Raw genomic sequence first — 13,092 nt, 5'->3', positions numbered from 1 at the left:
TGAACCAACAAATATTAATGTTTGGGAACAGTTCGTAAACCCAAAATTGGACATTTCATTTGTGTGTAACAAGATAATTTTTCGATCCAACGGTTGAGAAAAATTAGCTTGAATCTAATCAGGTTTTCATCTAACGGTGAATATTGAATGCTTTGTTACCAAGCTAACATTGATTGCAAACCCTGATTTGAAAGACTATATAAAGGAGAACTCTAGAAACTGGGAAACCTAATCCCCACACCTTACGTGTGATACTGTTTGCATAGCTAGAGTCGATTCTCCTTTAACCTTTGGTTTCTTCTAAAACTAGGTTAACGACTTAAAGACTTCATCGGGATTGTGAAGCCAGACCGATACTACTTTTCTTGTAGTTGTGTGATCTGATCTTGCATCTTCTATCGTTAAGAGTACGATTGTAATAATTGGCTTGAGATTTATATCTCCGATAGGCAAGATAGAAAAGTAATCACAAACACTTCGTCTCATCATTTGTGATTCCACAATATCTTTTCTCGCTGTGTCGATTAGGATTATTGTGAGGTGATTGATAATACTAGGCTGTTCTTCGGGAATATAAGTCCGGTTTATCAATTGGTTCTTGTTCACCTTGATTTATCAAAAGACGGAACAAAACTCATAGGTATATTTGTGGGAGACGGATTTATCTATCACCATAGACTTTTCTGTGTGATACAGATTTGTTTATTAAAGTTTTCGACTTTGGGTCGTAGCAACTCTTAGTTGTGGGTGAGATCAGTTAAGGGAATCAAGTACGTAGCATCCTGCTGGGATCAGAGGCATAGGAGCATAACTGTACCTTGGATCAGTGTGAGATTGATTGGGGTTCAACTACAATCCAGACCGAAGTTAGTTTGGAGTAGGCTAGTGTCTGTAGAGGCTTAATACAGTGTATGTTCAATCTGGACTAGAGCCCGGGGTTTTTCTGCATTTGCGGTTTCCTCGTTAACAAAATTCTGGTGTCTGTGTTATTTCTTTTCCGCATTATATTTTGTATATAATTGAAATATCACAGGTTGTGCGTTGTTCAATCAATTAGAATATCCGACCTTTTGGTTGTTGATTTAAATTGATTGACACTTGGATATTGGTCTTTGGTACCATCCAAGTTATCTCTCTAGTATTTGATAAAGACTCGCAGATTTCTATTTGCTTGAGTATATATCAAATCCAGAGATTGTGATATAAACTCTTTGATATAATTTTTATCTAGATTGAGTCTGACTGTCTAGTTGATTCTCTAGAAAGTATATTGGAGTTTGCCATACAGATTGCTAAGCGAAATATTGGGTGTGGTTATTGTACCCCCACTTTTTCACACACATTTTCATCATTTGACCTAATTTGTTCAAATTAGGTTCAAACTATTCCAAACAATTTGGAATTTCATAAAACGATCCTCAGTCGCTCTCATGACCAACCGGGGCCGGTTTCATGACCCCTTGGTCGGCCCCTCATCTCTTTATAATTAGGTTTTATTGACTAACGCTTAGACGAGCACTATTTTAATAAATGATTAAACCAACATTTAATCATCCTTTCACCAACTGATCTTCAAGAGACTTTGGTATTTGCTCATCCGAGCATCTGGACGCTACATGGACGACTCATCATCACATGTAGTCGGTTCCTCCTTCACCCCTTGGTTGATTTTCAATAAATCATCAATTGATCAACAATTTAGGGTTTCGAACCCAAGACCCATAACTCCGAGCAGGTTCAAACACTAATAATTTTACGTTGATCCCGTGATCAACATTTTAATTGGTTATACTTGGTTCAGTTGCCAGTATTTTAAATTAATATTTTATTTGGTCTTGTTACCGATAATTCATCAAACGAGCAACATTTGCTCAGATGAGCAATATTTGCTCAGACTAAGGAATATTGGTTCAACTATCAATATTCAACAATTCATCAAATGAGCAATATTTGGTCACCTTAACTATCAACAATTATTCGAGAATTATACCTTTGTCTCAACAGACACGTTCAATTCATGAGTCTTATAACATTTGCAAATCACGTTCAACTCAGCAATACAAGGTCTCATCGTCTCATAAAGTCAGCAACTGACTAACTAAATACACGTCTGCCTTGCAGACTCCACAATCACGAGACATCAATCGTGTCACATGGGGGATATTAACTAGGGTTTTGGTCTGGCGGTCTACGGCACGTGTGGTCATCCACACGATGAGAATGTGAGCAAGTCGTGCAAGCAGTTAGAGGAGTTAGCAAAGTAGTGGGTAGAAAATCAACCAAGTCTCCGCACGATGAGCAACTAGTTTTAACACGATTTCCACTTCCCCACTCTTTGACTCCAACAACTGTCACACTTGATGGGATCAAGGTGTCTACAATTCTTGCAATATAAATAAGTCTCTGAATCATGATTGAAACGACATACAATCTTTCATAAAACAGACAACAAGATAACACGAACTCATCGTCTGAACATTTTACTCTCAACAGAGCAAATTCAATCAATCAGAACTTATCTTCTTTCTTCACGCAGAATACACAACACACCTACAATTTCGATCACCATTGATCTCACACATATCTCAGCTTCCCTCCTACAGATCGACCCATCCTCTCTTGTGACCGAATTGACTCTGGAACGGCCATTGTCTTGGTTTAGGCCGGAGTCCTATAGATTGATCTCTCGACTTAAAAACACTCCCTCTTGCAGTGCATCTGTGTGAGGTTAGACAGTTCGCTCGGTTCAAGGAGTTTCCTCCGCACGGTCGTCTTCTCAATTCCTTAAAAACCAACAACTCTTTTTGCCCCATCTACAGTAAGTATGACAACTTGTTCACATACTTTGTATGCAAACTATTGTTTATACTCATGAACTCAGGTTCGTTTGTGAACTCTGTTTGCGAACTGAAATCCATGGATTCTTAATGCTTTAAGGTATGCAAACTCGGTTTGCAAACCGTGGCATTATGTTCATGAATTGGTTCTTGTATACGTACCTTTTACACTTACAAACCAAGCCGAATATGTTTCAAATGATTCATATATATTTCTATGAGATAGTGAACATTTGAACAACTCTCTTAAAACACATTTACTTACATTTGATCATCTATCGTAATTGGTTGATTATTAGATTGAGTCTAGAAGTGTTAGATGAATATAACTAAGCTAAAAGTGTTCACATGGCTAATTTGGTTAACTGTTAATGAGCCAACTTGTTGTACATGTTTAGGTACGGTTCATCCATATCTGAATATAGGTATATTTCATTTGTTTGTATCAAGCTAAATCATCTAAATGTGGAAATTGATTACTTATTTTCTAAGCAAACTTAGCTTGAATCTTAAGTCTGGAATTCATTTAACGATGAATATTAATTGCTTTGTTAATAATCTAACTTAACTTTGATTGTAAGCAACCCAGATTTGAAAGACTATATAAGGAGAAGCTCTAGCATCTGGTAAACCTAATCCCGACACTTCTGTATGTCCTAGTTGCAAACTAGAGTCGATTTTCTCTTAACCTAGGTTTTCAGTTCTTATGAAAACCATTACTAGCTTTAACGACTTAAAGACTTCGCTTGGGATTCGTGAAGCCAGGTCCAACTATTTTATCTGTAGTTGCATATGTTAGAGCACTGCTCGGTCGAACTCGCAAGCTTTGCTATCTCAAGCTTGTTTGTCAAGTTTAGTTGCTAAAAATATAATTCTTGATTTCTAGTCTACTTATAGCTAAGTCTCGGATTAGGATAGTAAGTGTAGTTGAGCTTTAGACTTCACGACGTTCATCGAATGAAGACGAAGAACTACTCAAGGGAACTTGTGGAACTTCATCAACAAAAGGTATGTGGAGAATTGAAATCATCTATTACTCAAAAGTATATATACTCTATCTCCTATTTGAGACAAAAAGTCGTATTGCTATATAGACTTCAATTATATACATTTGGTATTTCGAGCCGAGTTTATCTCGCTTATCTATTACTCGAAATATGTGTTGGTAAGCTTTCGCTTTAACCAAGTTCATCTTTTATTCTTGACAAAAGTCAAAAGATGATCATGTGAAAATCGCCTTATAACATCTTACATGATTTGTGTGAGACAGTCATTTGATGTAGACTCGGAATATTTCGTATTGATCATTCGATCACTTGAAAATTGCTTTGAAGCTAATAGTTTGTGTGAGACATCTATTGTCGTCTTCCAAGAATGTTTAAATTGTTGGAATGAGGTTTTAGAACATGTACCATTATTGGATATAAACATAGTGTGTATTCACATTTTTTTAATGTCCAAAACCGGGAACCATGGTATGCGTACCCGTACGCGTACTGGTTGGTTGTTAGAAGTCCGAGAACTAAGTATGCGTAACCATACGCGTACTGGTGGAAGTTCAAGTTCCGTGAATTTCTGCTGAAGTTTGGAAGAGTAAAATGGTATGTGTACCCGCACGCGTACTGGCGTAACCAAACTCAGTCCGGCTACTTATGTATACGTACCTGTTTGCATACTTAAGTAGGTTATGTTCTAAAATCGGTTTGTTCATGAACTAATACATTAATATAATAAGGAATGCAATCTTTTGCAAACCGTGACTATAATGTTCATGAAATGATTCGAGTGAATCAAAATCGATTTTGTTTCAATTGCGTCTTGTATACTTCTATGAGAATATAAACAATTGAACAACTCTCTAACTAGTTTCATTTGAGTCATTTGAACTAGTTATGATAAAGATGAATAAGGTTGATATGAAAGTGCCCATATGGCTAACCATTGGTTAACTATTGTTGAACTAACTAAGTGTACACGTTTAGGTACGATTACCTTTGTCTAAATGATGGTACATTTCATTTGTGTATAACAAAATAAGTTCGATCTAACAGTTGAAAGATATTAGCTTGAATCTAATCAGGTTTTCATCTAATGGTGAATATTGAATGCTTTGTTACCAAGGTAACATTGATCGAAAACTTTGATTTGAAGACTATATAAAGGAGAACTCTAGCAACTGGGAAACCTAATCCCCACACCTCATGTGTGATACTAGTTGCGACTAGAGTCGATTCTCCTTTAACCTTAGGTTTTTCATGAAACCCTGTAGGTTAACGACTTGAAGACTTCATTGGGATTGTGAAGCCAGACCCAACTATTTTCTCTATAGTTGTGTATTCTGATCTTGCTGTTTTATATCGTGTTGTACTATCTTCTTTAAGATTTGCTCGAGATTTATTCTCCGATAGGCAAGATTGAAAAGTAGGCACAAACATCTTCGTCTCATATTTTGTGATTCCACATATCTTGTGTCGTTAATCGATTAAGATTATTGTGAGGTGATTGATAATACTAGGTTGTTCTTCGGAAATATAAGTCTCGTTTATCAATTGGTTCAAGTTCACCTTGATTTATCAAAAGACAGAACAAAACTCATAGGTATATCTGTGAGAGACAGATTTATCTATTCAATAGACTTTTCTGTGTGAGACAGATTTGTTTATCAAGTATTCGACTTTGGGTCGTATAAACTCTTAGTTGTGGGTGAGATCAGCTAAGGGAATCAAGTGCACAGAATCCGTCATGTTTCAAGAGGCGTAAGGAACGCAACTGTACCTTGATCAGTGTGAGATTGATTAGGGCTCAACTACATTCCAGATTGAAGTTATCCTGGTAGTAGGCTAGTGTCTTTAAGGGCTTAATACAATGTGGTGTTCAAATATGTACTAGGTCCCGGTGTTTTTCTGCATTTGCGGTTTCCTCGTTAACAAAATTTCTGGTGTCTGTGTTATTTCTTTTCCGCGTTATATTTGTTTATATAATTGAAATATCACAAGTTGTGCGTAAGTTCAATCAATTGTGAATCCAACCGCTGGTTTTTGATAAAATTGATTGATACTTGGATATTGGTTTTTGATACAGTCCAAATTGTTTCTTATATTAATCAGGCTTACGGATTTCTATCTGTTTGATTTGCTGATTACATTAAGAAATATAGATATGAACTCTTTGATATATTTCTTGATTGAGCTCGCTTTATTAGTTGGTGCTCTCAGAATTATATTGGAGTTAGTCCATACAAATTTTTGGGCGAAATATTGGGTGTGGTTGTTAGACCCCCGCTTTTTCAATTGGTATCAGAGCAGGCAAATACGTTTAAGACCTTATAAGTCTGTGTTTGTATCAATCTGACTCTATGGACAAAGGTGCTATCTCAGTAAATGCACCATCAGATCTAAGGATTTCAGGATTCTCCTCCATGACTGATTTAGTTAAATCCGTTGAAGAGATTCTATTTAAACATCCTCCGGGTTTAAAATCCCTAAAAGTATTTTCAGGGCTTGAAAAAAGGATTGAGAGCTTGTCTCTTGATGTTGAGATATTTCTCCAAAAAGAGCAAGAATATCTTGATAGGCTACATCAAGTTATGAAGAATAATATTCATGTTGAAGTCGACATTGATTTACTAATCAGTGAGAGCAATGCTCCTCCTCTGCGTAATTCAATTAGTTGCAATAATCTAAACGAATTAGAAGAGGAGTTTAAGACTCAGTCATCTGAGTATATCACCTCAAGGCATGAATCGATTCATTACTCAATTCCTGATACCTCCTATCAAGATAGTAGTATTGTCTTATTTTATGAAGAAGCTAGGATGTCTCTTTTTATCAAAAGAGTTTCCCTTTGCAGTACTATAAACTATCTGCGGAAACTATCTTTTATAAGTTGGAAAACGAGAAATCAGAAACACAATTATTTTTGGGTTCTCCTGAAGTTCTTTGATAAACTATAAAAACAACTCCTTGGGTATTTCTCAACATGTCAAGATGTAAGATTTGCTGGAAAGAAACTCTTTCTTGGTGTCATAAGGTTGTCTTGTAGTGTGTCTGACCAATACCTAGGTAACTCCTTGTTATATTTGTTGAGTTTTACTCCAAATGGTGTCTTAAAAACAAACGATACCTTTTCAGCACATATACATTTCATCTACTCTAAGCCTTTAACTTGTTCGTGTGTGTGAACCGCGTTCCGGATCGTTTTAACCGGTTCATGTTCCACCGTTCGACACATAAAAAGAGAAAAAAACCTCTTTGTTCACTCCACCCTTTCTTCTCAACAGTTCAAGAACTGAAGAGAAATACCAAAGGTTCTCAAATCTTTTCTCCCTCGGTTCTTAATTCTTTTGTGTTTGTATCAAAGTTTTGTAATCAGGAGAAGCTTTCCCCTCTTGGGTCAAGAATCATTTCCTTGTCACTCATCGTTTTGGAACTCCACCATCAACAACAGTTTTCGGACCAAGTAAGTGGTTCATCTTCTCTGTTGTGTCCTCTCTCAAAAATGGCATCTAAGAAAAGGTTAAATCGTGGTGAGAGTTCAGGTACTCAACCTAATACTGCTAGTAGAAGAATTATTGATAGTGATAATGAATTTGATGATGATGAAATTGGTTTAGACGTTCTACAACCCTTTTATGATCCAGGCCTTCAAATTAGCTTTACTAGTCTACTTGTTAAGAATAAACATGTTAAGTTTCTTAAAGGGAATTTCGTCACAGAAAGGGTTTATGATAGAACTGTTCAAGAACCTGAGTTTCACCAGTTTATGAACCAATATGAATGGGGATATATTCATGACGGTCTTGGGTTATCTCATCCTGAGATGACTTGCCAGTTTTATGCTGACTTGCATGCAGCCAACAAAGAAAGTTGTTGTTTCAAAACAATGGTTGGAGGAATATCTTTTGAGGTAAATCGTGGGGTGATTGCATATCTGTTACATCTGTCACTTGATCGCTCTTTCGTTGTTCCTCAACCTGAGCATCTCAGACCAACTCAGAGTCAACTGTATGAAATGCTACTAAATAGGGGTGAATCTTGGTCTGACAGCAAGTTGTCTGTTGATTACATTAGCTTTCATTTGAAAATTTTAGCAAACTGGCCGTTGCTAATTTGATTCCCAGTACGTTTGATGAGAATCTATGGAGCAGGGCCCTTTCCGAGATGGTTTGCTATCTTATCTCTGGTGAAGATATTGATTTATGTGGCCTGATTATTCGACAAATGATTCATATGGTTTCACAGAAGAAAAATCTTGGATTTCCTTGTCTTATCAGCAGAATTCGTAGTCACTTTAAGATTCCTCCTATTGGTACTTGCACTGGTCAAGCTACTCCTCTATCCCAGGAAGACATCAACAAAATGAAGAAATCAGTCAACCCTGAAGCTAATCTTCTTCATGAAAGAATTGAGTGCTTGGAGGAACAACTGAACTATGTTTTAGGAATTCAGCCTGGACTGACTGAACTTGTCTTTGAGATTGCTGAGAAGTATAATCGCAATCGAGCATAATATCTTCGTTTTGTTTATCTTGTCTTTTGTTAAACTTCTATTATTGGATGTTATTCTAAAGGTTGCAATAACTTTATATTTTAGCCTTGAATGTTTATCTTTCAATTAAATTTCTAAAAGTGTTGCATCCATGAGAAGTTTAACATAGGTCAAAAGTTAAGTCTTTCATATGTCATTATGCAAATATTGATAAAAGATTGAATGAACTTTTGACAACAAAAGTGAAACCTATTATGTCATTATGCAAATATTTGTGGAGATAGGATGAACTTTTGTTTACAGAGATTAAGTCTATTATATGTCTCTATGCAAATAGTGATAAAAGATAGAATAAATCTTTTTTTATTTCGCAGTATTGGTCTTCCCTGATCCACATCGTTGTGTAAATACTGTGCGGATCCGTAAGTTTTCTTATGTTGAGCATTTCCGATTATATTAATCATGGGTTCTATTGTGGTTAATTTAATTGAGCATTTTGGATACAATTTCATATTTCATGTGATTTGTTAATGTCCAACGAAATCCTTCTTTTCTTGTGAAAGTAAGGTCTCTCTTGTTGTTCTTTCAGGAATGACATTTTATGGGAGAGAATTCTTATTTGAACTTGTGCTTAATTGCCATATCTTTGTGGGGAGTGCGTATGTGGAATATTATATGGGTTATCTTGTATTTTTATAAACTCTTTGATGAATGCATTGAGCTTCGGCTATATGATTGCATCTAAACAAAGTTGATATGTGTTTCTCTTTTGGTCATGAAGTATCTCTATGGAAATTTCATTAGGAACCCACTAGTTTTCGTACCTTTGTCAATTTATATTGACAAAAAGGGGGAGAATTAATGTGTAGTTCACACTACAGATACATATGGTTTACGAATCATTATGTAAGGGGGAGTGGTTTTCATGTGAGATGAAGTATTAACTAAGGGGGAGTGATACATATCACCATAATATTGTTGTCAAAGTTTTGATACAATTGAACTTTGATGCCATGTAATAATACTATGACACTGCATAACAATGATTGAGAGCTATTGTTTTCTCATTGTTATAGCTACGGATCTTCAACAACTATGATGTGGAATTCAACACACTTAGAATCATTGGAATACTTGGAAGTGGTGAAGATTTCGAGTAATTTTGAAGAACCAAGGAGATCAAGCATTTGGATGAGAAGCTACAAAGTTTATTTATTTTGTAATCCATATGTATTGATAGTTTTGTCACTAAAATTGACAAAGGGAGAGATTGTTAGAGCACTTCTCGGTCGAACTCGCAAGCGTTCCTATCTCAAGCTTGTTTGTCAAGTTTAGTTTCCAAAACTACAAGTCTTGATTTCTAGTATACTTATAGCTAAGTCTCGGATTAGGATAGTATGTGTAGTTGAGCTTTAGACTTCACGGCGTTCATCGAATGAAGAAGAAGAACTACTCAAGGTAAATTGTGGAACTTCATCAAAAAAAATTATGTGGAGACTTGAACTCATATATCACTCAAAAGTCTATCTACTCTATCTCTTGTTTGAGATAAAAAGTCGTATTGCTATATAGACTTCAATTATATACATTTGGTATTTCGAGCCGAGTTTATTTCGCTTATCTATTTCTTGAAATATGTGTTGGTAATCTTTCGCTTTAACCAAGTTCATCTTTTATTCTTGACGAAAGTCAAAAGATGATCATGTGAAAATCGCCTTGTAATATCTTACATGATTTGTGTGAGACAGTCGTTTGATGTAGACTCGGAATGTTTCATATTGATCATTCGATCACTTGAAAATTGCTTTGAAGCTAATAGTTTGTGTGAGACAGCTATTGTCGTCTTTGGTTTTTGATTAAATTGATTGATACTTGGATAGGTTTTTGATACCGTCCAAGTTGTTTCTTATATTAATCTGGCTCACGGATTTTTATATGTTTGATTTGCTGATTACATTAAGAAACATAGATACGAACTCTTTGATGTATTTCTTGATTGAGCTCGCTTTATTAGTTGGTGCTCTCAGAATTATATTGGAGTTAGTCCATACAGGTTTTTGAGCAAAATATTGGGTGTCGTTGTTAGACCCCTGCTTTTTCAGCATATCCTGATCTTACTTTTTCTATTGTATTGAGTTTAATCTTCTATACGATTTTCTCGAGATTTATCTTCGATAGGTAAGATATAAAAAGTAATCACAACCTTTTCTTCGTCTCAGACTCTTGTGATTCGGCAATAACTTCTTATGTTAATCAGTTTGGTCATTTTGAGGTGACTAATATTCTAGGCTGCTCTTCGGGAGACATAAGACAGGATTATTAGTTATGTTTCCTGTTCACCTTGATCTTTATCTTATAAAGGAAATAACAAATAGAATAGACTTATCTGTGGGAGACAGATTTGTTTATAAGTCTTCGACTTTGGGCCGTAGAAACTTCTAGGATGTAAAGGACGTCATCTAGGGGAATCAATTGTGAAGAGTCTTGAGAGATTCAAGAGGAGTAAGGAACACGACTGTACCTTAATCGGTGTGAGACTTGGTTGAGGCTCAAATAAATTCCAGTCCGAAGTTAACTTGTAATGGGCTAGAGTAGTATGGTGTTCAAGTATGGACTAGGTCCCTGGGTTTTTCTGCATTTGCAATTTCCTCGTTAACAAAATTTCCGGTGTCTGTGTTATTTCTTTTCCGCATTTCATTTTATTTATATTATTTAATATCACAGGTTTTGCGTTGTTCAATCATAGTTGATAAATCCGACCTTGTTTGTTGGATATAACTTGATTGACACTCAGACATTAGTTTTTGGTACCATCCGAGTTATTCTCATACCAATCAAGTTGATGGATTCTTATCTGTTTGATTTACTGATTGTGTTGAGAAAAAGATAAAGCTCTTTGATATCTTTGTTTATTGAGTTTCATTAAGTTGATACTCTCGGGATTATATTGGAGTTTAGTCCATAGAGATTACCGAACGAAATAGTTGGGTATGGTTGTTGTACCCCCGTGTTTTCAACACTGACATAGGAGTCGGTGGCTCGAGTTGACTTCAACGGTTCATCGCCCATCTAGAAAGGGAAGTAAGTCTTTCTAAACACCCGCGAATCTCCTGTCAGCGGGTTTACTGGACGCCTTCGCAATACATATATGTTGAGGTCTGAATACAGTTTTATTTTTTAGTAAAGTGAAAGGCCTGGCCAATACAAGATAAGGAATCATATTTCATCACTATTTCCTTCTTGCCTCCTTAGGAACACGTAACCTAATGTGAACCTAAGCCTTAAAATACCGACTACAACGAGAAGGATAGGGTAAAGAGCTTATAGGAAAGTAGTTCAAAAGGATTGTATTGTTTACTCTGTTAGCCTAACTCGAAGTTCAAGATGATTATTGTAAGTTAAGTGTGTCGCCTTGTAACCGAGGAAGTGTTTCCAGTGAGGCAGGGGTGTTCTAGCTCCTTTGAGCTTTCCCAGTTTCTATTTAACTTACTTTAATTCAGATCGTTTTAGAGAGTTTTTCTAAAATTGTAACTAGTTTTCTTTACAGAAGATTAGAAGATGGTTTAGAAACAATCTAAGTGGAGCCATCATGCTTGTTGTTTGCTAGAAATTCATAGGCTTGTTTTGGTGGAGTCAGCCTTGTTTGTGCTTGCTTAGAACTTCCCTTCCATTTAGGAATTTTCTTTTTAGTTTTTCTAGTGTATGCCCGAGGTTATTAGAGAGATGGATTGGAAAAGAGACACTCTAGGTCATTTAATTAGTGAAAAACCTAGTAGTTCTTCTTGTGAGAACAGGGAGCTCGAAGACTCTACTTTTGAGATCCATGTTTTTGGAAACTTCAGCTTTGGAAACTTGAAACTAATGAGGAAAGTACTCCTAGTCCTTTGGTAGTGCCAGAAATGGTAACCTTAAAAGCTTTACTGAACCCAACTAGGACCTCTCGTCCATCTTGTATCAAGTTGGCTGCGACTGAAGCAGACTATGAACTGAAACCTAGGACCATAAAGATGCTCCCAGTCTTTTTAGGGTAAGAAAATGAAAACCCATATTTTCACGTTAGGGAATTCGAGGAAATTTGTAGTACTCTAAGAATTAAAAACATGAATGGTGATGCATTGAACTTAGGTTATTCGCTTTTTTTCCTGAGAGATAAATCCAAATCTTGGATACATAGTTTTCCTTTTGAGTCGATTGAAACATATTAACAACTTACATATGCCTTTTTGCAGAAGTTTTCCCTAAGCACAAAACATCGTCTATTAGGACACAGATCTGTATTTTTTCTCAACAAAAGAAAGAATCTTTATATAGGTATTTGGAAAGGTTCAATGATTTATTAGCCCAATGTCCTCATCATGGTTTAGAGAAGGTTAGGCTAGTTCAGATCATCTATGAGGGTTTAAATTATTCGATAACAACCATGGTTGAGTCTCTGTGCACAGGTGGGTTTGAGAATAAAACTGTCGATCAGGCGATGACATTTTTTAATGAAATCGCTAAAAAGACCCAGGAATGGGAAAGAGGTAGGGATTCCCAGAAAATAATTCTTCTAAGTAGAGAAAACATTAATAGGGTAGAGGGAACTTTGAATCTGATGATAAAATAGTATCTATAGCAAAAAGGTTAGAAGTTTTAGAATTGAGTCAAACTAGTGGTAGAGTAGAGCCTTTTTGGGAAGGACAGACTACTGAAGAGCAAGCCCATGCTTTATAATAACACTAGATTTTAGAATTATCAGAAGTTTTACCCATATTCATAAACCTTTAACC

At 35.9% G+C, this 13,092-nt stretch overlaps 1 pseudogene; it reads right to left on the bottom strand.

Moving 5' to 3' along the window:
• Nucleotides 1-12,585: 12,585 nt before the first annotated feature.
• Nucleotides 12,586-12,685, bottom strand: LOC113319926 (annotated as a pseudogene).
• Between the last annotated feature and the right edge of the window lie 407 nt (nucleotides 12,686-13,092).

The sequence above is a fragment of the Papaver somniferum genome, chromosome 10 (genome assembly GCF_003573695.1).
Source record: "Papaver somniferum cultivar HN1 chromosome 10, ASM357369v1, whole genome shotgun sequence".
In the NCBI taxonomy this organism is placed as follows: Eukaryota; Viridiplantae; Streptophyta; class Magnoliopsida; order Ranunculales; family Papaveraceae; genus Papaver; species Papaver somniferum.
Note: the sequence above shows the minus strand (reverse complement) of the source record. Positions and strands in the feature narration are given on the sequence as shown.